Source organism: Marmota monax, unplaced genomic scaffold (assembly GCF_021218885.2).
Source record: "Marmota monax isolate L192 unplaced genomic scaffold, Marmota_monax_Labrador192_F-V1.1 WCK01_AAM20220418_F8-fsc00011, whole genome shotgun sequence".
NCBI lineage: Eukaryota > Metazoa > Chordata > Mammalia > Rodentia > Sciuridae > Marmota > Marmota monax.
The window spans coordinates 13,034,434-13,057,516 of NW_026693082.1; the positions used below are offsets into that span (position 1 = coordinate 13,034,434).

The 23,083-nt window shown below is 37.5% G+C and overlaps 1 pseudogene; it reads right to left on the minus strand.

The window, feature by feature from the left end:
- Window positions 1-21,161: 21,161 nt before the first annotated feature.
- On the minus strand, window positions 21,162-21,856 carry LOC124099005 (thioredoxin-dependent peroxide reductase, mitochondrial-like; annotated as a pseudogene).
- Between the last annotated feature and the right edge of the window lie 1,227 nt (window positions 21,857-23,083).

Below are 23,083 nucleotides of genomic sequence, written 5' to 3' on the forward strand. Positions count from 1 at the left end.
AATAAGAGTCTGTCTCTGGAAGAATGGTCACCAAGACCACTCTGAAATCTCACTCCATTTCATCACTGGCTTTTGTAGTGCTGATATGATTTATGTGTATGAATTTACAGAATACTGCAGCAATCTGAACTGAGAAAGTTGCTAATTGACAAAGTACTTGAGAAATGTAAAGTTTACACAGTAAAAAAAAAAAAAAACTTGAGTAATTTTATTTTTTTTTCTTTTATTTTTTTTATTTATTTTTATTTTTTTTTATTGGTTGTTCAAAACATTATAAAGCTCTTGACATATCATATTTCATACATTAGATTCAAGTTGGTTATGAACTCCCAATTTTACCCCAAATACAGATTGCAGAATCACATCGGTTACACATCCACATTTTTACATAATGCCCTATTAGTAACTGTTGTATACTGCTACCTTTCCTATCCTCTACCATCCCCCCTCCCTCCCCTCCCATCTTGTCTCTCTACCCCATCCACTGTAATTCATATCTCTCCTTGTTTATTTTCCCATTCCCCTCACAACCTCTTATATGTAATTTTGTATAACAATGAGGGTCTCCCTCCATTACCATGCAATTTCCGTTTTCTCTCCCTTTCCATCCCACCTCATGTATCTGTTTAATGTTAATCTTTTCTTCCTGCTCTTCCTCCCTGCTCTGTTCTTAGTTGCTCTCATTATATCAAAGAAGACATTTGGTATTTGTTTTTTAGGGATTGGCTAGCTTCACTAAGCATAATCTGCTCTAGTGCCATCCATTTCCCTGCAAATTCTATGATTTTGTCATTTTTTAGTGCTGCGTAATACTCCATGGTGTATAAATGCCACATTTTTTTTATCCATTCATCTATTGAAGGGCATCTGGGTTGGTTCCACAGTCTAGCAATTGTGAATTGTGCTGCTATGAACATCGATGTAGCAGTATCCCTGTAGTACGCTCTTTTAAGGTCTTCAGGGAAAAGTCCAAGAAGGGCAATAGCTGGGTCAAATGGTGGTTCCATTCCCAGCTTTCCCAGGAATCTCCATACTGCTTTCCAGATTGGCCGCACCAGTTTGCAGTCCCACCAGCAATGTACAAGAGTACCCTTTTCCCCACATCCTCTCCAGCACTTGTTGTTGTTTGACTTCATAATGGCTGCTAATCTTACTGGAGTGAGATGGTATCTTAGGGTGGTTTTGATTTGCATTTCTCTGACTGCTAGAGATGGTGAGCATTTTTTCATGTACTTGTTGATTGATTGTATGTCCTCCTCTGAGAAGTGTCTGTTCAGGTCTTTGGCCCATTTGTTGATTGGGTTATTTGTTTTCTTATTGTTTAATTTTTTGAGTTCTTTGTATACTCTGGATATTAGGGCTCTATCTGAAGTGTGAGGAGTAAAAATTTGTTCCCATGATGTAGGCTCCCTATTTATCTCTCTTATTGTTTCTTTTGCTGAGAAAAAACTTTTTAGTTTGAGTAAGTCCCATTTGTTGATTCTAGTTATTAACTCTTGTGCTATGGGTGTCCTATTGAGGAATTTGGAGCCCGACCCCACAGTATGTAGATCATAGCCAACTTTTTCTTCTATCAGATAGCGTGTCTCTGATTTGATATCAAGCTCCTTGATCCATTTTGAATTAACTTTTGTGCATGGCGAGAGAAAGGGATTCAGTTTCATTTTGTTGCATATGGATTTCCAGTTTTCCCAGCACCATTTGTTGAAGATGCTATCCTTCCTCCATTGCATGCTTTTAGCCCCTTTATCAAATATAAGATAGTTGTAATTTTGTGGATTGGTTTCTGTGTCCTCTATTCTGTACCATTGGTCCATCCGCCTGTTTTGGTACCAGTACCATGCTGTTTTTGTTACTATTGCTCTGTAGTATAGTTTGAAGTCTGGTATCGCTATACCGCCTGATTCACACTTCCTGCTTAGAGTTGTTTTTGCTATTCTGGGTCGTTTATTTTTCCATATGAATTTCATGATTGCTTTATCTATTTCTACAAGAAATGCTGTTGGGATTTTGATTGGCATTGCATTAAATCTATAGAGAACTTTTGGTAATATCGCCATTTTGATGATGTTAGTTCTGCCTATCCAAGAACAGGGTATATTTTTCCATCTTCTAAGATCTTCTTCTATTTCTCTCGTTAGGGTTCTGTAATTTTCATTGTATAAGTCTTTCACCTCTTTTGTTAGGTTGATTCCCAAGTATTTTATTTTTTTTGAGGATATTGTGAATGGAGTGTTTTTCCTCATTTCCATTTCAGAAGTTTTGTCGCTGATATACAGAAATGCCTTTGATTTATGCGTGTTGATTTTATATCCTACCACTTTGCTGAATTCATTTATTAGTTCTAGTAGTTTTTTTGTAGACCCTTTTGGGTCTTCTAGGTATAGAATCATGTCATCTGCAAATAGTGATAATTTAAGTTCTTCCTTTCCTATTTTTATGCCTTTAATTTCTTTCGTATGTCTAATTGCTCTGGCCAGTGTTTCGAGAACTATATTGAATAGAAGTGGTGATAGAGGGCATCCCTGTCTTGTTCCAGATTTTAGGGGGAATGCCTTCAATTTTTCTCCATTGAGAATGATGCTAGCCTGAGGCTTAGCATAGATAGCTTTTACAATGTCGAGGTAAGTTCATGTTATCCCTAGTTTTTCTAATGTTTTGAACATAAAGGGATGCTGTACTTTGTTGAATGCTTTTTCTGCGTCTATTGAGATGATCATATGGTTCTTATTTTTAAGTCTATTGATGTGGTGAATAACATTTATTGATTTCCGTATATTGAACCATCCTTGCATCCCAGGGATGAATCCTACTTGATCATGGTGCACAATTTTTTTGATGTGCCTTTGTATCCGATTCGCCAGAATTTTATTGAGGATTTTTGCATCTATGTTCATCAGAGATATTGGTCTGTAGTTTTCTTTCTTTGAGGTGTCTTTGTCTGGTTTCGGAATCAGGGTGATGTTGGCCTCATAGAATGAATTTGGCAGAGCTCCTTCTTTTTCTATTTCCTGAAATACCTTGAAAAGTATTGGTATTAATTCTTCCTTAAAGGTTTTGTAAAACTCCACTGTATACCCATCCGGTCCTGGGCTTTTCTTGGTTGGAAGTCTTTTGATTGCTTCTTCTATTTCATCTATTGTTATTGGTCTGTTTAAGTTGTGAGTATCCTCCTGACTCAGTCTGGGCAAATCATATGACTTAAGGAATTTATCGATGTCTTCACTATCTTCTATTTTATTGGAATATAGGTTTTCAAAATAATTTCTAATTGTCTTCTGTATTTCTGTAGCGTCTGTTTTGATATTGCCTTTTTCATCCCATATGTTAGTAATTTGAGTTCTCTCTCTTCTTCTCTTCGTTAGCATGGCTAAGGGTCTGTCGATCTTATTTATTTTTTCAAAGAACCAACTTTTAGTTTTGTTAATTTTTTCAATAGTTTCTTTTGTTTCAATTTCGTTGATTTCCGCTCTGATTTTAATTATTTCTTGCCTTCTGCTACATTTGCTGTTGTTTTGCTCTTCCTTTTCTAGGGCTTTGAGATGAAGTGTGAGATCATTTATTTGTTGGTTTTTCCTTTTTTTGAGGAATGACCTCCAAGCGATGAATTTCCCTCTTAAAACTGCTTTCATTCTGTCCCATAGATTCCGATATGTTGTGTCTGTATTTTCATTTATCTCTAAGAATTTTTTGATTTCCTCCTTTATGTCTTCTGTAACCCATTGATCATTCTGTAACATATTGTTCATTTTCCATGTGATGTAGGATTTTTCCTTCCTTCTTTTATCATTGATTTCCAGTTTCATTCCATTATGATCAGATAAAATGCATGGTATTATCTCCACCCCTGTATATTTACTGAGGGTTGTCCTATGGCATAATATATGGTCTATTTTTGAGGAGGATCCATGTGCTGCTGAGAAAAAAGTATATCCACTTGATGATGGTTGATATATTCTATATATGTCAGTTAAGTCTAGGTTGTTGATTGTGATATTGAGTTCTATAGTTTCTTTATTCAGCTTTTGTTTGGAGGATCTGTCCAATGGTGAGAGAGGTGTGTTGAAGAAACCCATAATTATTGTGTTGTGGTCTATTTGATTCTTGAACTTGAGGAGAATTTGTTTTATGAACCTCGCAGCACCATTATTTGGTGCATAAATATTGATAATTGTTATGTCTTGTTGGTGAATGGTTCCTTTTAACAGTATATAATGTCCTTCCTTATCCCTTTTGATTAATTTAGTCTTGAAGTCAATTTTATTCGATATGAGGATGGCCACCCATGCTTGCTTACGAGGACCGTGTGTGTGGTATATTTTTTCCCAACCTTTCACCTTCAGCCTGTGTATGTCTTTTCCAATCAGATGTGTCTCCTGGAGGCAGCATATTGTTGGATTTGTTTTTTTTAATCCATGTTACCAGCCTATGTCGCTTTATTGGAGAGTTTAAGCCATTAATGTTTAGAGTTACTATTGATATATGGTTTGTACTTCCAGCCATGTTTGATTATTTTTTTCTTCTTTTTTTTATTTAGTTTGTTTCTCCATGGTTAGCTTTCCACCCACCCTCTGTCTTTATAGAGGCACTTCCCACTGATGGTTTTGGTTATTGTTTTTCATTTCTTCCTCATGTAGTGTTTTGCTCAAGATGCTTTGCAATGCTGGTTTTCTGGCTGCAAATTCTTTTAGCTTTTGTTTATCATGAAAGATTTTTATTTCGTTATTGTACCTGAAGCTTAATTTTGCTGGATACAGAATTCTTGGTTGGCATCCATTGTCTTTCAGTGTTTGAAATACATTGTTCCAGGATCTTCTCGCTTTCAGCGTCTGTGATGAAAAATCCGTTGTTAACCTTATTGGTTTACCCCTGAATGTAATCTGCCTCCTTTCTCTTGTAGCTTTTAGTATTTTCTCTTTGTTCTGTATATTGGATATCTTCATAACAATGTGTCTTGGCGTTGGTCTACTGTGATTTTGTGTGCTTGGTGTCCTGTATGCATCTACAATTTGTATATCCGTTTCCTTTTTTATTTCTGGAAAGTTTTCTGTAATTATTTCTTTCAGCAGGTTACTCATTCCCTTGGTTTGAATCTCTGTACCTTCTTCTATCCCAATGACTCGTAGGTTTGGTTTCTTTATGTTATCCCATATCTCTTGGATGTTTTTCTCGTGGTTTTTAACCAGCCTTTCTGAGTTGGCTAGGCTCTTTTCAAGATGATATATTTTGTCTTCATTATCTGATGTTCTGGCTTCTACTTGCTCCACTCTGTTAGTGATACTCTCAATTGAGTTTTTAATTTGGTTTATCGTTTCCTTCATTTCTAGAATTATTGTTTGGTTTTTTTTTATAATCTCAATCTCCTGATAAAGATGCTTAACTTCTTCTTTTATCTGTCTATGTAATTCATTTTCAAAGTGTTCTTTCACTGTTTGGATTTGCTGTCTCGTATCTTCTTTAAGGTTCCATTCCATCTGTCTAAGGTATTCCTTGAGTTCTTTATATGACCATTTTTCTGCTGACTCTAGGTCCTCCTGAATATTTAGGCTGTCCTTCATTGTTTGTACTCCTTTTCTTCCTTGCTTTTTTATGCTGCTCATGTTACTTCTTGTTCTGTTTGACTGCTGAGTTACTGTTTACTCTTATAGATTTATTTGATGCTTGGGAGGAAAGATATTAGAAGGGAAGGGAAGAAGTCACTAAAGAGAATGAGAGTAGGCAGGTAGAATTCAAGGAAGGGGGAATAAGAAAATTGAAAAGAAATGAAAAGACAAAAGAAACAAGAATAACAAAGATTAGATAATAAAGAAAGAAAGAAAAGATGAAAAAAAAATTTTAACAAAAATAATAGTGATAATAAAAAATGAAAATTAAAATTTAAAAAAATAATAATAATAATAAAATAAAAAAATTAAAAAAAATAGAAACATTGAAAAAAGTTAAAGAACAACAACAAATAAAAATTGAAAATGAAAGAAAAAGAAGAAAAAAAAAGAAAAAGAAAAGAAAAAAAAATGATAATAATAATAATAATAAATGCAGTCCTAGAGTTCTATTAACTTCTCTTCCAGTAGGTGGAGCTGTGCCCACTGGGCCAAGCTTCTCCTCTCAATAGGTGGGAACCCTTCACTGTGCAGCAGCTCTTTCTCCTAGACTGGGCAAGTCTCCAATCCTGAGTGTCTAGGGCCTTGTCTTGTGTTTCCTCAAGCCAGGCCGGGCTCACCTGTGGCGCTCACCACAATACTGGCTACACGCCAGGTCTGCTGCTCCTGGGAGCCCTGTTTTCATGAACACCTGGGCTCACTCTCCCTGTTTGCCTCCCTCAGACCCTAAGTTTGTAGAGCTTGGGGCTGAGATCCCCCAGCGAATTTGCTTGCCCTCCTGTAGCCACGCCCCCGGTAGCTGGTGCAAGAGACCTCAGTTGTCAGCACTGGTGGGAGCGGTAGCCGGGAGTTCCGCGCCGCGAGTCCCGCGCCACTCCTGATTCCCTCGGTCTGGTTATTGCCTTCACAGGAGAGCTGGGAGTGGCCCTTAAGTTTTCCCTGCTGTGTGGAGAGAGATGACTAGGGGATTACACACCTGTCGCGCTGGTTTCAATGCAGTTATCTCCTCCGCCCGTGACGCCATTTCTCTGCCATGGTGGTATCCCATGCAAATGGTGACCGTTTGTTCCCTTTGCCGGGTGACCAATGCAACGGGTGGGTCTTGACTGTCTCTCCCAATCCCCGTTTCAGTCCTGTGGCCACTGCCTATGAAGACTCGGTTGGCTTTTACCTCTGTAAGTTCCTAAGGGCCGGCCAATTATTTCAGTGGGATCGTTAGTGCTGAGTCACACGAAGCAGGCGAACCGGAGCTTAATTGCCTCCGATTCGGGCTCTGTGTGTGTGTTCTGAGGGGCCCAGCCTGTACACCCCAGATCCACGTCAGCTCAGCATTGCCTAGTGATCCTGAGCAAACAGCATTTAGACAGTTTACGGCTCCCTATGCCCGCGCAGTTGAAGATGTCAGAGACTTGATCTCTCTGCGCCTGCCACCATGTTACATCTCCTCAGTGATATTCATGTTGCCCTTACAGCTTCCTGGTATAAGCAAGTTCTTGGGATTATACAAACTGCTGCTTCTGTTTCCAGTCCAGATTTCTAGAAATGAAACCCTGCCGCCGTCGCCTCCATCTCTGGGCCGCGCTCCCGAGCGCCGCGCTTGTCTGCGACCGTAGCAGAGCCGCCCTGGCCTCCGCAGCTCTTCAGCCCGGTGCCCGGCCCCAGGGGCCCAAGCGGCTGCCGCCGCGGCTCTCCGTCCCCTCCTCCGGAGCACGGGTCCCCTGGCAGGGGGTGCAGAACGACCCCAGAGCAGGCTCTGCCCGAAGGTGCAGCGGCGAACAGGCCACCGAGACGCTTGAGGCTGCAGTCCAGCCTTCGGAGGACAGGGCTCGGCACGCAGCCCAGCTCCAACCTCTAGGTGCGGCTGCCGGACAGTGTATACAGAGCCATCAAGACAGCAAGCAGAAAGCAAATGGCGGCTCCCGCGGAGTGGATTTTCGGCACAGAAACCACAGCCCCGCCAGCAATCCCAATCCACAAACTCTCCCTGTATACAAAATATTCAAAAAAAAGAAAAAAAAAAGGCGGGGCGCACTGAGCTTTCTTTGCCTCGGGTACTTACAATCCACTGCTGATTACACGTTCAACTTCTCCGCCCCGGAGCGAAGCGAAAGAGGAAGCAGATGGGAGCAAAGCGCCCGCGGCTCTGAGCAGCCAAGCGTCTCTTTTTCGATTTCTTTGTTCTTCCTGCTCCTTGGCAAAGTGGTCCGCTACAGATTAACGGTGAAAGGAGCTCTAACAGACTGTGCGAAATCTCTATTAAAGCCGCTGCTTTGAGCACCACACTCAGCACTTCAGCAACCCCCGTAGGCAGCCAAACTTGAGTAATTTAAAATGGACATCAACTCAAACTACGAAAATGTAACTCACTCTAAATGAGTAAGTTGCTGTGCCTTCAGGATTTGAAAGAGTGGTTATCAGTGTGAACTTTGCATTCATGACAAAATGCCTATTGGATTGACAAGTTAGGAATAAGCCTTTTGTCATCAAATTTCTGGATGATATTTCTTCACAGGCCAATTTTCAGGTCTTGAGGAAAGGAGGCATGGTCTTTATCAGAGTCGCCTTGTTAAACAGAATCTGGTGGTACAAGCCCCTCTACAGGTGTCAAGAGGAGGTCAGCTCCAAAGACACTAACAGCAAGGCATTCAAACAAAATTCATTTTGTTTTTGATTAGCCTCCATTTATGAAGTCTCCTAAATTATGAACATAGTTTTAAATAGGAGTATAATATATACTATGTATGTGTTAAAAATGTAGCAGAGTATGCCTCCTATCGTACATATTTCATGACACATTAACAACAAAGTATGAGGCTGCTTGCTAAATCAGTAAGGTCAGTGCAAAACACATCAAATAAATCATCAGCTATTATTAAGACACTGCTTAATTTAAGAAACATATGGAGAAATAAAAGACATGAAACAGCCCTCCCTAAGTATCAAACACAATCTTTCCACTGTTTTTCAGACATTTATTTATAAAACACCACAGTGTCTATAGCTGTAAATCAGATATGGACCTTGACCCCCAGGTATTTATAGTCTTGTAAAAGAGATAAGGCCAATTTCCAAAAAGCTATAAAGCTGAGAAAGCTAAAGTAAAGGCCTGGGAAAGATATTAAAAATACAGGAGTTGGGGGAAGTGAAGAGGATAGATGGTTTCACCTGAATGGAAGCTTAAACTCAACATATCTCAAACTGCACACCCCTCTCCTCCCTTGCCCATGCACTTGCTCACTACTTTCTTCAAAGAAATGATAATGTACTAAACAGATGGTAGGCATGGGGCTATCCTGGGATAGAACAATGAGTCTAATGCAATGCCAGTGCTCAGAAAACTTTCATCCTAGTCACAGTGTGCCTTGACTCATGGCACCTCCATATACCCTTGCTTCAAGCATAGAACCTGAAAATTATTTTTGATTCCTTCTCCTTTGTATTTAGTTGGATGTTAAGCCTGACCAATTCTACCTCTCTTCTTTTCAGCCACACCTCTATGCTCCAAGTCCAGCTACTTGTAAATCCTTTGTTGCAACAGCACTGTCTCCAAATATGGTCCTAGCCCCTGACACCAACACCATCCACATTGCCAGAGAGACAGACCTGATGTTGCCATGACCTTAGCTCAGAAAATTGACAAAAGGATGTCTGATTCGTTAGTGCGGACATCAAGACTCTCATATCCAAATGCCTTTTTCTACTTCTGTGTATTTCCACCTTGACTGCACCTACCTCTCAAGATGATCACCTTTCCTGGATTTTAAGTTTTTTTCTACATTAGAAACACCATTTTCATGAAGTCATGTCTGAAATACATGATTAGAGGAGAGTAGCTACATTGTGCCCAGTCGTGAATTTAATCTAAATCTTAAATCTCCATCGTTTTTGCCGTACTAGAAAGCTTTAGAATTCACCTGAACTATTATCTTCACTTCTGTGCATTATGCTTTAAGTTGAAATGGATCAAATAGAAATATAATTATAAGGAAATCATAAGGTTGATGAAGGAACTTGAAACCCTATGATCCAGAAAACTGTTGAATTAGAGAGGCTAATTTTGGGAAAAAATGAATATTCAGGAAGGAGAAGATTCTATTCAAATATCACTTGAAAATGAAGATTGTATTTGTATAAGACATCAAGATTTAAACAAACAAACAAACAAAAAACAAAAAAAAAAATATCCAATGGATAAAAAGTTTCAGGTAGAAAAAAATTTAATAAAATAAATGTTTTAAATTCAAGCACTACTTTTTTTTAACATCTCTAAAAAAGCCAGGGTTGCCTTAGAAAATAATAAAGTAGTAAATTCCCTTTCACCACAGAAGTTTGAAGAGAGTTGGCAATGACCTGGTGGTCAGTTCTACAACATGGACTCTGACACTGGTGATGACCAAATTATCAATTTGCAACTAGGAATTTTATGATTCTTTTATTCTGTCGATAAAGACAGAGCTCTTACAAAAAAAAGGATTAGATGTCTTAAATGCATTTCAAACACAGAAATTAAAAGAGTTATTACTCCAATTGTAAAGTTCCAATGAGTATTTTTTTTTCATCCCTTTTTACCTATTGTTTGGATCCCTTTTTCATAAGGGATCCAAACAATAGGTAAAGTGGAAAAATTGATAGTGCATTAGTGTTCAGTTATCTTTTAACTTATCCTCAGTTTTGCCTGTTCTATATGAAACTGAACTAAAGATGGTTCTGGAGATAAGGATTTTCTCCAGTGAGGTTTTACAGACTAAGCAGAAAGAACATGGCCAGACAGCATGGAAAGCATTTCATTGTAATAAGGGAAAAGAAGAGAAAGCAAGTTGGAACCTTGGCCAAACTACGAAGTGAGTGGTCTTCAGAAGCAACAATTTTAACTTTTTACTTTTTCATAATATTTGAAATTTGTTCCAGAAACTCTGTTTTACTTTAAAAAGTTGCATTTAAAATAACTCTGAAAGTTGAGGACCAATACTTCTTCAACATTCAATAAATATGAATGAGTTTCATTATAGAAGTGCTCAAAATGTATTCTTATCTCTTTAGAAAGGGTTCTGCTTTACTTATGATTTAATTTTGGATTGTACTCTGCATAAAATGTATATTAAATGTAAATACATACAAAGGAATAAGAGAAGTAAAGCACTATTCCTATCTTCGTGAAGCTTATAACAAAGAGAAAGGGCAGGTAATACATCTATAAAGTAATCAAGGGGCATGTATACCAGGCAACATATTAACAGAGTGGATTCACAGATAATGGCACAAGCTCTGCACATAAATACTAAAGGAAACCTATATTTAAAACAGGGTTAAAATTAGGTGGGGTCACACAGAAATATTTTCTGCATGGGTGGGTTGTTAATGAAAATTTTAAAGATAGGGACCCAGGAATAAAATTAGCTTTCTGGTAATTATATGATGACTTCTTTATCAATCTTTTCATTTTTAAGACCTTTCATGAATATTTAGCAAGAAAAGATCAGTCATATCTCTGTTTTCATGTCATTTACTTTCCACTTGCTAATAACCACTGTAGCTTGAGTTTGAGGGAGCTTAATGTTACTTAGGCTTACATACTAAATGATAGATTTGGGGTTCTTCTCAGGCACACTGTGTTTTAGAACATCCTGTCCAAGACAAAGTTTGCTCAAACTTGCATTTGAATCAAAAAGCTGCAAAGGGACAGCCCGGTTTCACTTACCTCAGTGAGTGCTGTTGCTACTTATATTAGCTGTCACTTCTGTTGGCCTGACATGTTGCTGGTGATACCATGGGCAACCGCAGGCCTTAGTAATGACTCTCACACTTTTATTATCCTTTCTTTCTTCCTCCCTCCCTCTCTTGATCTCTTCCTCCTTCCCTCTCTTCCAATCTCTCTTTCTTTTTGCTTTGATTACTTTTTAAGGAAAAGTGACCTTGAGTCTAATTTTCTTCCAGCCACTAGGCCAAGATTCTCTTGCTCATATACGGGACATCTAAGACCTAAGCTTACTTAATTATGGGCATGGTAGATTCCATTGTCACTTTCATCAAAAGAAAGCAAAAAGAATAAAGATAAATTAAATGTGGACATGTCGCTTTTAGCTTGTGCTACACAACATATGAGATGGACAGATTGACTTAAAAAGTATCTTAAACACTGTTGCCTTTCTTCACAGTGGGGTCCAGGATTCTGGTCCTGGATTCTAGCTATGATGTGCCCAGTGCTTGATAATTTCTCTTTCTCTCTTTCTCTCTGCCACACACACTCCTCTCATTTAATTCTCCAAACAACCCCATAAAGAATATAGCTTAGCCCTATTTTTTTAAGTTAAAAATATATGTTCTAAGAATTTAAATAACCAATTGGCAGGCAGAAATCCCTAGCATAACCACAGTTTTGAACAGATTTCTTCTGAACTCTAACACATGTGTGCCTGAGGCCTGACAGCCCTGCAGGTCTTATAATCATCCAGCTGGGACCCCCATGTACAAGTGTGGAGACAGCCATTCCCCTCAGTAATAGGGTCCCCACCTGTGTAGCCTCTTTTAAAATTATTTCTGGGCCTCTTTACTTTCTCATCCCCAGTTTGAAAAGTAAATACTCAGCTATCCTCCCCCGCCACACACACACACACACACACCCACATAGACACTCTCTCCTGGTTGTGCAGGAGCACCTCTGGGATTCCTGTGCTGTATTCTGGTGAACGCCATAGGGTTGTCTGAAAGGCTTACCCACTTCTGGACCCCACCTAGGAAAGAGCTGGCATTAAACTTGACAAAGTTAACTTACTGGCACTTGTCTCAATGTCCCAATTCTATTTCCTAGGATGTCAAATCGGAGAAGGTTCCAGTCCTTCATTGTACTCTTTCTTCCGACTCCTCCCCATCCCTAGGAAGGGCTCCCCTCTGCTTTGCAGGAAGCCTTTGACTTGGTGACTCCTTCCTCCTATTCTAGCTCTTTGTGAAAACCTCTGTGCTCTAGTATTCTAGGGTCAGCTTTCAGGACTTGAAAGAAAACCATTTCCTTATTCAACAGAGTCTGATTTTTACAAATCAAAAGCATTTGCTCCTAGGCTATGATTTCTGTAAGAACTCAAAACACGGTATTTATTTTAAACTCAAAGCAATTTCTTCTTTGTCAAGGATTTTCTGAAATAATGAATGTCCCATTTTCAATGGGAGAAGGACTCAGACTAATTAAAGGGTAAGGAAAACAGCCACACACACACAAAAAAAAATACATTGGTCAAATTTTATCAGAAAAATTTATCCTGACATTTTAAATTATTTTGTTCACTTTAAAAAGTATAATTCAAAACTTGAAAAGGGAAAATTCAAATTGACTAAAAATAATTTCTATTTCTTGTTTGAACTGGTTTAAAGAGTCATCACAAAATCTTTTTTTTTTTTTTTGGTTGTGGGGTGGGGAATGATTGGAGATTGATTTCCAGGGGCACTTTATCACCAAGCTACATCCCCAAACTTATTTGTTCTTTTATTTTGAAACAGTCTTGCTAAATTGCTGATGCTGGCCTAGAACTTGAGATCCTCCTGTCTTAGCCTTCAAAATTGCTGGTATTACAGGTGTATATCACCATGCCCAGCATGAAATATTTTTAGGTCATTTAAAGTAACCATACTTGACATCATCACATAACTCAGGAAGCAACATCTAGAGCACACAAGTAGAAATGATTGGCTTAAGAACTCTGCTTTACAATCAACTGTAAAATGCTTCAGATTAGGTCTTCTGTAGCTATAGGTGCTTCTTTCTTTCCATGCAGATTTTGTTTCTCAGAAGATCTATGAAAAAGATAAATTGCAAACTTTAAGCCTCTAGCAACAATTATACAGACACATGAATAAAGTTTATTTTACAAAATGGCACTTGCTTTATCTAAATGTAACAGAACTATTAAAGTTACGCATTTCTGTTTATAAAAAATATGGCTAAAAGCATTATGTTGCTCTAAAATTTAGTGTTGTGATGGTTATACATATATGTGAATATACTAAAAATTATTAAATTAGAGATTTTAAATGGGTGAATTGTAAAATGTGTGGATTATATCTAAGGCAAGAGACAGGAGGCAAAAGGCAAACATTAATGGACCAATGACTTTTTTTTTTTTTTTGGATACTGGAGATTAAACCCAGGGGCAGTTAACCACTGAGACACATCCCCAGCACTTTTTATTTTTTGAGACAGGTTCTTGTTAAGTTGCTTAGAGTCTCACTAATTTGATTAGACTGCCTTTGAACTTGTGGTCTTCCTACCTCAGCCTCCCCAGCTGCTAGTACTATAGGCATGTGCCACCAGGCCCAGCTCAATGGCATTCTTTATTTATAGGGGAAAAAAAATTCATATGGACCACAAAAACAAAATAACAAAAAACTAAATAGCCAAAGCAGTCTTAAGCAGAAAGAACAATGAAGCAAGCATTACACTACCTAACTTCAAATATACGGAAAACTTATAATAAGCAGCATGTTATTGGCGTTTAGTACAATCATACAGACCAATGTAACAGAACAGAGAGTCAGAAGTAAACCTACACCTCTACAACCAAATGAGCTTTGACAAAGTCTAAGAACACACTTTTAAAAATGAAAAATGTTTCTATAAAAGTGCTGGAAAAATTGGATATCAACCCTTTGTGTATGTCAGCCTTCTGTTGCTAGAAAATATACCTGAGATACTCAACTCAAAAGGACAAAAGATTTGTTTTGGCTCACAGTTTCAGAAATGTCAGCCCACGGTCACAAGGTTCTGTTACCTTTGGGCCTATGATATAGGCCCAAGGAAATATATCATGGAGGCAGCAGCTTACCTTATGGCAGACATGGGGCAAGAATAGATAAATAAATAAATGAAAAGGAGAAGTAACAGGATCCCAAGGTTCCTTTAAGGGAACACCCACAATGACTTAATTTCCTCTAATTAGACCCCACTTACTAAAGGTTCTACCATCTCCTGAGAGCATCACAGGCTGGTGACCAAACCATTAGGATATAGGCCTTGGGGGAACATATATGAACCAAACTAATGCAGAAGGGCAAAACCAGGCCATATATAAAAATCAACTCAAAATAAAGTAAAGAGCCAAGCATGGTAGCTAGCACATGCCTGTAATCCCAGGGACTCCAGAAGCTGAGATAGGAAGATCACAAGTTTAAAGCCAGCCTCAGCAATTTAGTGAGGACCTAAGCAACTCAGCAAGACACTGTCTCTAAATACAACATAAAAATAAAAAGGGCTGGGGATATGACTTTGTGGTTTCATGCCCCTGGGTTAAATCCCCAGTAAAATATCTAGGGATGTATCTGGGGATAAAAATCCCCCTCCCCAAAATAAATAAATAAATGGATTAAAGAGCTAACTATATAACCTGAAAGTAAGAGATAAAAGAGAACAAACACAAAAGGGTTTTTTTTTTTTCTCGATGAGACCCCAAAAGTTTAGGAAATAAAGACAAAAATAGACAAATGTAATTTCATCCCCTTTTCCTTTGCTTCTGTACAGAAATAACCAACAACGTAAAGAAACAACCTACAGAACGGGGAAAAAAAATACTTGCCAACTATATGTCTGACAAGGGTCTAATATCCAGAATATTTAAAGAACTCAAACAATTCCACAGCCAAATATTTTTAAAAGAATCTAAATAATCCAATTGTAACATGAACAACAGAGCTAAATAGACACACAAATGACCAACAGGTATGTTTAAAAATATTCAATATTAATAATCATCAGGGAAATGCAAATCAAAAACATAGTGGGATATCATTTCACTCCAGGTAGAATGGCTATTGTATAAAAGACAAAAGATACTAAGTGCTGGAAAAAGACATAGAGAAAAGGAAACACTTGCATATTGTTTGTAGCAATGTATTTTTCTATAGTCATTATAAAAAACAGTATGGAAGTTCCTCAAGAAATTAACAATAAAACTACCATATGATCCAGCCATTCCTCTATAGTATATATAGCCAAAGGAAATGAAGTCAAAGTGTAAAAGAGACATCTACACTCCCATGTTTATCAGCATAATTCATCATACCCAAGAAAAAAAAAACAAGCTAAGTGTCCACCCACTGAGGATTGGATAAGGAAAATGTGGTACATATGCATAATGGAATATAATTCATCCACACACAAAAAAAGAGGAAATCCTGTGAAATCTTGTCATTTGGAACAACACAGGTCAAAATGGAGAATCATTATGTTAAATGACAGAAATTAGGGACAGAAGGACAAGTATCACATGATCTCAATTATATGTGGAATCTCTAAAACTTGATCTCATAGAATAGTGGCTACCAGAGGCTGGGGGTTGTAGGGAGGTGAGAGAGCTTTGGAACATTTGATTAAAGGGTACCAAATTATAGTAAGATGAGATAAAGCAGTTTTGATGTGCTATTGCACAGTGGAATGACTATAGGTAATCATGGATTGTATAGTATTTTTAGGGGAAAAATGGCTAAAATAGTTTTAAATGTTATCACCATAAAAAAGCAATAATTGAGGAGGTAGATATGCTTACCCTCATTTGAACATTACACAATGCACACATTTGTTCAAACATCACATGGTACCCCTAAATATGTGCAATGTTTATGTATCAGTTTAAAAACTTGCATGGACAAGGGCTGTAGACATCTAGAATGTATGTAATTCAGAAGCAAGATGTACTTAGGTAGCCAGGCACAGTGGCACACACCTGAGGCCAAGACAAGAGGATCTCAAGTTCAAAGCCAAGTGACTCAGTGAGACTCTATCTCTAAACAAAATAGGCTGGTGATGTGGCTCAGTTGAGTGCCTTGGGTTCAATCCCTGGTACCTCCCCCCACACACACACAAAAAAAAATTAAATAGATCTGTGGAAACATTGCAGAGGAACCAACTGATCTTGTTGGAAGAAGGAGCAAAAGGCCTCCTGACAAGAATACGATACCCTAGGGTAAATGAGCAGGAAATCAGAAAATTATGCTCCCATGTGGATGTTCCTATCTGGTCATTTTGGATAAAAGTTACAGTAAGGATAATTTTCTTTTTTAACGATTTTTTTCTAAATCATGAACATAAGAATTTTAAGAAATTCACCTATATGAATAATTGTGTCTACTGCAAGCAGAAACACTACAGTTTTTAACAGTTTTGTCTTTAATTCCATACTGAAATAATCTTGTATTGCAATTAGTAAAGAACATTCAGAATGAAGATCTATTTATCTGCTACCTCAATCATTGGGACTGGCATAGTCAGTTAAGTCAGTTTACTATATTACATTTTAGAACACTTAGAAAGAGTTGTAAGTAAAACATACAACTGAAAAAAAATAATTTAAAAAAATTAAAACATGGTTTCCTACTAAACGAAGTTTACTATCAATGATATTAACTAAAATTGAGCAGTTAGTGCTTGGCTTTCTCTTCTGCCACAAAGAAGAAAAAGGTTCAGATGTAAGAAAGTTGATTTATATATCGAAGACAGCTATTTTTAAAAATTTCCTACCACTAGGCAGTATTTTAAGAGCCCCTTTAGGAATGTCAAACCACACATGAAAAGAAAAAAAAAACAATTTCATCTGCAAAAAATCTGTTCACATACCAGTGGGCAGGTTGTCTGACCAGTTTTTAGTCTTATATGTATGCTCCCTTGTGTGAGGAACACTATCTGACATTTTAAAACATTAGATCAGAGGCTGAAGCCAAAGATTGTTTGTTTGGAAATGTTTATCTGTGTCTCCAATCCTTTCCTTTAAATGTATATTTGCTTTGAACTGTATAAATAAATGAATGAAGGAGTGTTTGTTTCTAGGTCACAAACTGCATTGGAAGGTTACCCCTATCATTTTCCTAACCTGTTCTTCTTATAACAAAAATGGATCCTTTCCCCTCTCCAGCACGCAGAACTGCAAAGCTTACACAAGGTGTTCAAAGAATGCTTTGATATATTGCTTAAAATACTGTCCTCACAAATATACTGAGAATCTGCACCTGACCCCATTTTAGCAATATAAATATGGGTGCTGGTCTCTAGGAAGATTCAGAGCCTAGTAGACAGGAAGGATGTGGCAGAGGATTAACACTGACTTCATTCATGACTGCCTTTAATGCTAGTGCCACCAAAGCATCTTAGCAGCAACAGCAGCTAGAAGACCACCTGTAAGAAGAAGCCAAAGAGGGATGCTCTGGGAAGTAGAAAATAGCTCAGAGGGGAAAAGGAGAGGAAATGTTAACAGTAAAAAAAGGAAGCACTAATTCCTTTATACCTCTCAAAACTCAAGAAGCATCTACATCCAATTTGAGAGTTTGGACTATAAACCAACTAGTAAAAGTTGCAAAAGTGAAAACAGAATCTCCTTCACTTTCAGGGATCCACAAAACCTTTCACTGGGTAAAAGACCAGAAAGGGGGGTGAAAAGCTACTGAGCTGACATTGTTTCCTTGTTTATCATAATTAAATTCATTATCTTGTTCAATTGAAGTCTACCTATGAAAATATTTTTAAAACCTAAGGCAGTCTGGATCGTCTTTTTCCTTAGATTTATGTTGATTTCTCTGAATGATTTTAATTTAACATTGCTGTTACTAGCAAAGTGTCTCCCAAAAGATTTTTATTGCAGACATCCATGTGTTTTATAAAGTGTTTTTAAGCAAGTCACTTGTACATTTAGTGTACATAAGCGCCTAATAGTTTTTTTTTTTTTTTAATGCAGATGTGTGGGCTTTGTGAAAGTTGGCTTGAAATGAGAAAAAAAAAGTTTATAATTAACTCCTTGTCAAAATATTTCAAGGCAGCGAATTCTTCAGGAAATATAACATGGTCCACTGCCAGTTAGAATGAATTAATGCTTCATTTTCCCCAGGGAATATCTCACACCTGTTTCTAATATTTGTTCCTTTGGACTAATTCCATACACTTGGTTCATTGATTTCTCCTTTTTTAAGTTGGCCCAGTCTAAAAGAGTTGAGCCTAACTATAAAACCCTGGTGGTCTAGAAACTTTCATCACTGTTTATTGTAGTTGACCTGAGAGGGTGGTGGTACACGTGTTGTTGAACAAAACACACCACCCACCACCTTCTTTAAAGATGTAGACCTCACAGTTCTACTTTTACCCATTCATGTATTTGCCTAATGAGATGCATAGATGAATTCAGCTTCTTCAAAGAAAATGATCTAGCAACTTCCAACATGAACATGAACTGTTACGCTCCAAGGAAAGCAGGTGGTGATGAATCTCTTTTTGTGGTTTTGAAATTCCAGTAAAGACAACCTAAAAAAAAAAAAAAAAAAAAACAGTGCTAGACATTGAATGGATTTTTGCTTATAAAGTGATGAAGCTTTATTTATTTCCATTTCTTTGGTGAACATTTTTTGCCATTTGATTGAAAGCCATGGATATAGAGATAAACTGAGTCTTAGATTTGCTCACACAGGCAGGCAAAAGATACTTATTCAATGCTTATTTTGAAACATAAAATCCTTGTCCTTATAAAGGTCACGGTTTTGTGATGAAGGCAGCAAAAAATCCATGGAAACATGATACATATTAGAGAGGGGTTTTCAGACAGAATTCACTACTGAATCTTAAAGAAAGGAAACTAAATCAGGACTTTGAGAGAAGGAGAAATCAAGAGTTGATGTTCCAGGGAGATTTCCTTCTAAGCTGAGCATGGGATCTGTAGAAATTAGTTAAGTGCAGAAATAGAATATTCCATAGAGAAGAGAAAAAAAATGAAGGTAAGAAATAACAATTGTGTTCAAGGGAATTTCGGGCCATTCTATGGGGCTAGCACATGAGACTTCTATGGAGAGTGGGTGGCAGAGGTGGGAGATAACATTAAGTGGGTGGGCAGGTACTTAATCATAAGGTCATCATACCTGGTGATTTGAATTTTGTCTCAAGGTCTGTGTGGTCACTGAAAGTTTAAACTACAAGTTCACATGGTTAGGTTTTAGATTTCAGACCATCATCCTGTAACCTCTTATTGATTGGGAGGGTATCATTTGGGATATAGGACAGATTTGGAGTAAGGACCATAAACAAAATAGTGATGTAGGGAATAAAAGGAAGGATACGAATTATGAAGACATATAAGGGCAATCCTAAATAATTTTACAATAGAATTATGCATAGATTTCCAAGTGACTGGTGTAACAAAGTGTTTTAGTTAAGGGCTGCCATGAGGAAAAGCACAGACTGCGTCACTTAATAGAAATTTTTGTTCACAGTTCTGGAACAGAAGTCAGCCGGTTTTCCCTACGGCCTCTCTCCTTGACTTACAGACAGTTGCCTTCTCTTGTGTCCCCACATGGTCTTTAGTCTGTGTGCCCCTGTGTCTGTCTTTTCCCTTTGTGATGAATCCAGTTCTATTGGTCATCCTTATGACCTCATATAAGCTCAGCTATCTCCTTAGAGGTCCCATCTCCACATGCAGTCACACTGGCAGTTAGACCTTCAACCTATGCACTCTGTAGAAACACAATTTAGTCTGTAAAACAAAGTGAGGACTATTCTCAAATCACACTGTTAGATTTTGGAGGATATGGAGATTAAAATCACATAGCTCTAAAACCTTAGTAATACCCTCTATATTTCCCCTGCCCCCATCCACTACATAACCAGTAAGAACTTAGAATCGAAAGAGTGCAGAGTTAAAGAAGGGAAGGGATCCTGGGTCCCTGCATGAAGACAAGGAGGGGCAGGCCCCTTGCCGTCCCACGCTGGACTGTGCTGGGAGGAAGATATTATTCTTAAAAACATATTTACTTTTATTATATACTTTACATAGATAATTTTAAGAAATAAAATAACTGCAATAATGACAAAAGCAACCCCTGGTCAATAAATATCTTTCATCTAGAAAGGTATCTAGAAATATATGTAGTCATTAAGTCACCATATGAACAAAATATGTAAAATATAAATCTCAAAATTGAGGATCGTGCATGATTAGTTAAGTTACTTTGTCACTGTTGTTTTTAAATAATTTTTGTTTTAATCCCATTGCAAGAGTTAAATTAGACCCCAGGTGTTAACAACTTAAAATTCTGGTTTTTGTTACCTTAAAAGAAAATTCAGCTTAAAAAAAAAAATTCAAAGAAATTTCAGAACCCTTGATCAGAAGCTCTCAGGGTTGGTGTACTAACTCTCATGAACACAAAGGTTTAAGTAACCCTTAGAATAACAAAATGTGTCCTTTTTCCATTGAAGATTTGATCTAAGAAGTAGACAAATGAGCTGGGAGCTCTTTAGGAACTAGCTCAATAGCAGGATGTTACCAGTAGATGATCTCCTATTAAACTCACCAGATTTGAAAACCTGAGCCAGTGTCACAAATAGAAAACATTTAGTGTGACTTTTAAAAAAAATTGTAAATTGACAAATTATAGTTGTATATATTCATGATATACAAATTGATATGATGATTGATGAATAAAGTATGGAATAAATAAATCAAACTAATATACATACCTATCATCTCAAACACTTATGTTTTGTTTGCACGTAAAAAGAACATTTGAAATTTGTTCTTCAGCCATTTTGAAGTATACACTACACTATCATTCACTATATTCACCATGCCATGCAAAATATAGAGTAATAGCAATTAATACCAACATCACAAAATTTTTGCCTTCTATAATCGTCTTTGAAATGTTAAAGGTAGTTTCCATGTGTGGCTCATCTGGAGTGAGAAGGTACTGATAACTAGCAGAAGAGCCACTGATTGAAAGGTGACCATGTAGGGACAACTCTGTTAGTATAAGACCAAAACCTCCTAGCAGCACACCTTGGTCTCAGGAGATCTGTTTTGTTAACTCTGAAAAGGGTGCATGCTCTTGTGGCCCAATCTGCCTCTCTTCCTTGATGTGTTTATTCAGGCAAGATGGTTTAAATAGAAATCCACCAAAAAACAACTTCACAGTTAACATCATGATTGTTCTTTGTTTTTGTCTCTAAAAGCAATAATTTCTGAAGAACCCACAAAGGTGAAAGCCAAATGATAAAAGGAAGCATCAATATTTCCCTTCAAAGTCCTCTAGGCTTAGTTCTTTGAACTCTCCATAGGCAATAGCTCTCCCCTTACAATAGGGCACATGCTGGGTGGCAGCGGGAGCATACTAATGAGTTGCTAATGCTAGGAACTGATGCTAAAGGCACATTTTGCTTGACAAGACCCAGATCACAATATGTCCGTCAAGCACTTTTTCCCAGAGGCCTCAGATCTAAGGGCTGCAGAGGCAGAAGTGCCCATGGGACGCTTCCTTCAAACGTTGCTCTGGGGACCCAAAGTGACCTTCACACAGTGCTGCCAACTGTGCTGGGGTGGATGAAGAAGCTGTTAATTGTGTTAAGTTCCTAAAGTTGGGGCTTGTTTGACACTGCAATTAGCCTATCTTGAATAACCTAAATTAAAAAACGTTATTTCAGCAAAAAATATTTCCTTAGAAATATACATAAATCCTTGTGAATGCTTACTGTGGAAGATATGATAAATTTAGTTTCAAGCACTTGAACTAATTTCCATACTATAAACAAATAGGTGAATTGAGAGAGATGAATATCCAGATCTATTTGACAACAATGTGATTGCTCCGTTTCGTTAAAAAAAGTGCATATATCACTCAATGACAATCTCAATGCAAGAATTTAAATGTTTAGCTCCCCATACTCAGCACCCACAAATGTTGCTATAATAGTGTTGTAAACCAAAGCAACCCCCAAGAGTATATGAACTTGTATAATGAAGAGTGCTTTGCTTTGGAAATTAAATCATGAGAATTATTTAAAATATGGGGTTTTGTTATTGTTGTTTAGTTTTCTGAAAGGTATTTCTGGGTCTTAGTTTTCTAAGTCAGTGATGAAAATAATACATCATCCTGTGTTCTCAGTTATAGAAATATTATAATCAATTCTCCTTATAATTTTTTATTGACAAGAAAAACAGCAATTTGTTCAGGAGCTTCTTAATTTATTCATTCACATACTGGAAAAAATAATCAATGTTCATTGAGCACCTACAGTGAACTGGTCACAGTGTGTAAAAAAAGTGGGCAGAAAAACAGTTTTTTAATAATGTAAAATGTTTATTCCTGAAGCCTTTTGTTTCAGAGTCATCCTAGGCTGAAGAGTGGAGAACGACATTGAAAAGCAACCACTTTTCCTTCGGTAAAGAAGGAACAATGATTGGAACCCATTTTCTTTCAGTGTTTGAAATATGTTATTGTTGATATAAGGAGAGTAACTGGGAACAGAGTAGGGAGGAAGAGCATGAGAAGAAGATTAACATTAAACAGGGATGAGAGGTGGGAGGGAAAGGGAGAGAGAAGGGAAATTGCATGGAAATGGAAGGAGACCCTCAGGGTTATACAAAATTTCATACAAGAGGAAGTGAGGGGAAAGGGAAAAATAATACAAGGGGGAGAAATGAATGACAGTAGAGGGGGTAGAGAGAGAAGAGGGGAGGGGAGGGGAAGGGAGG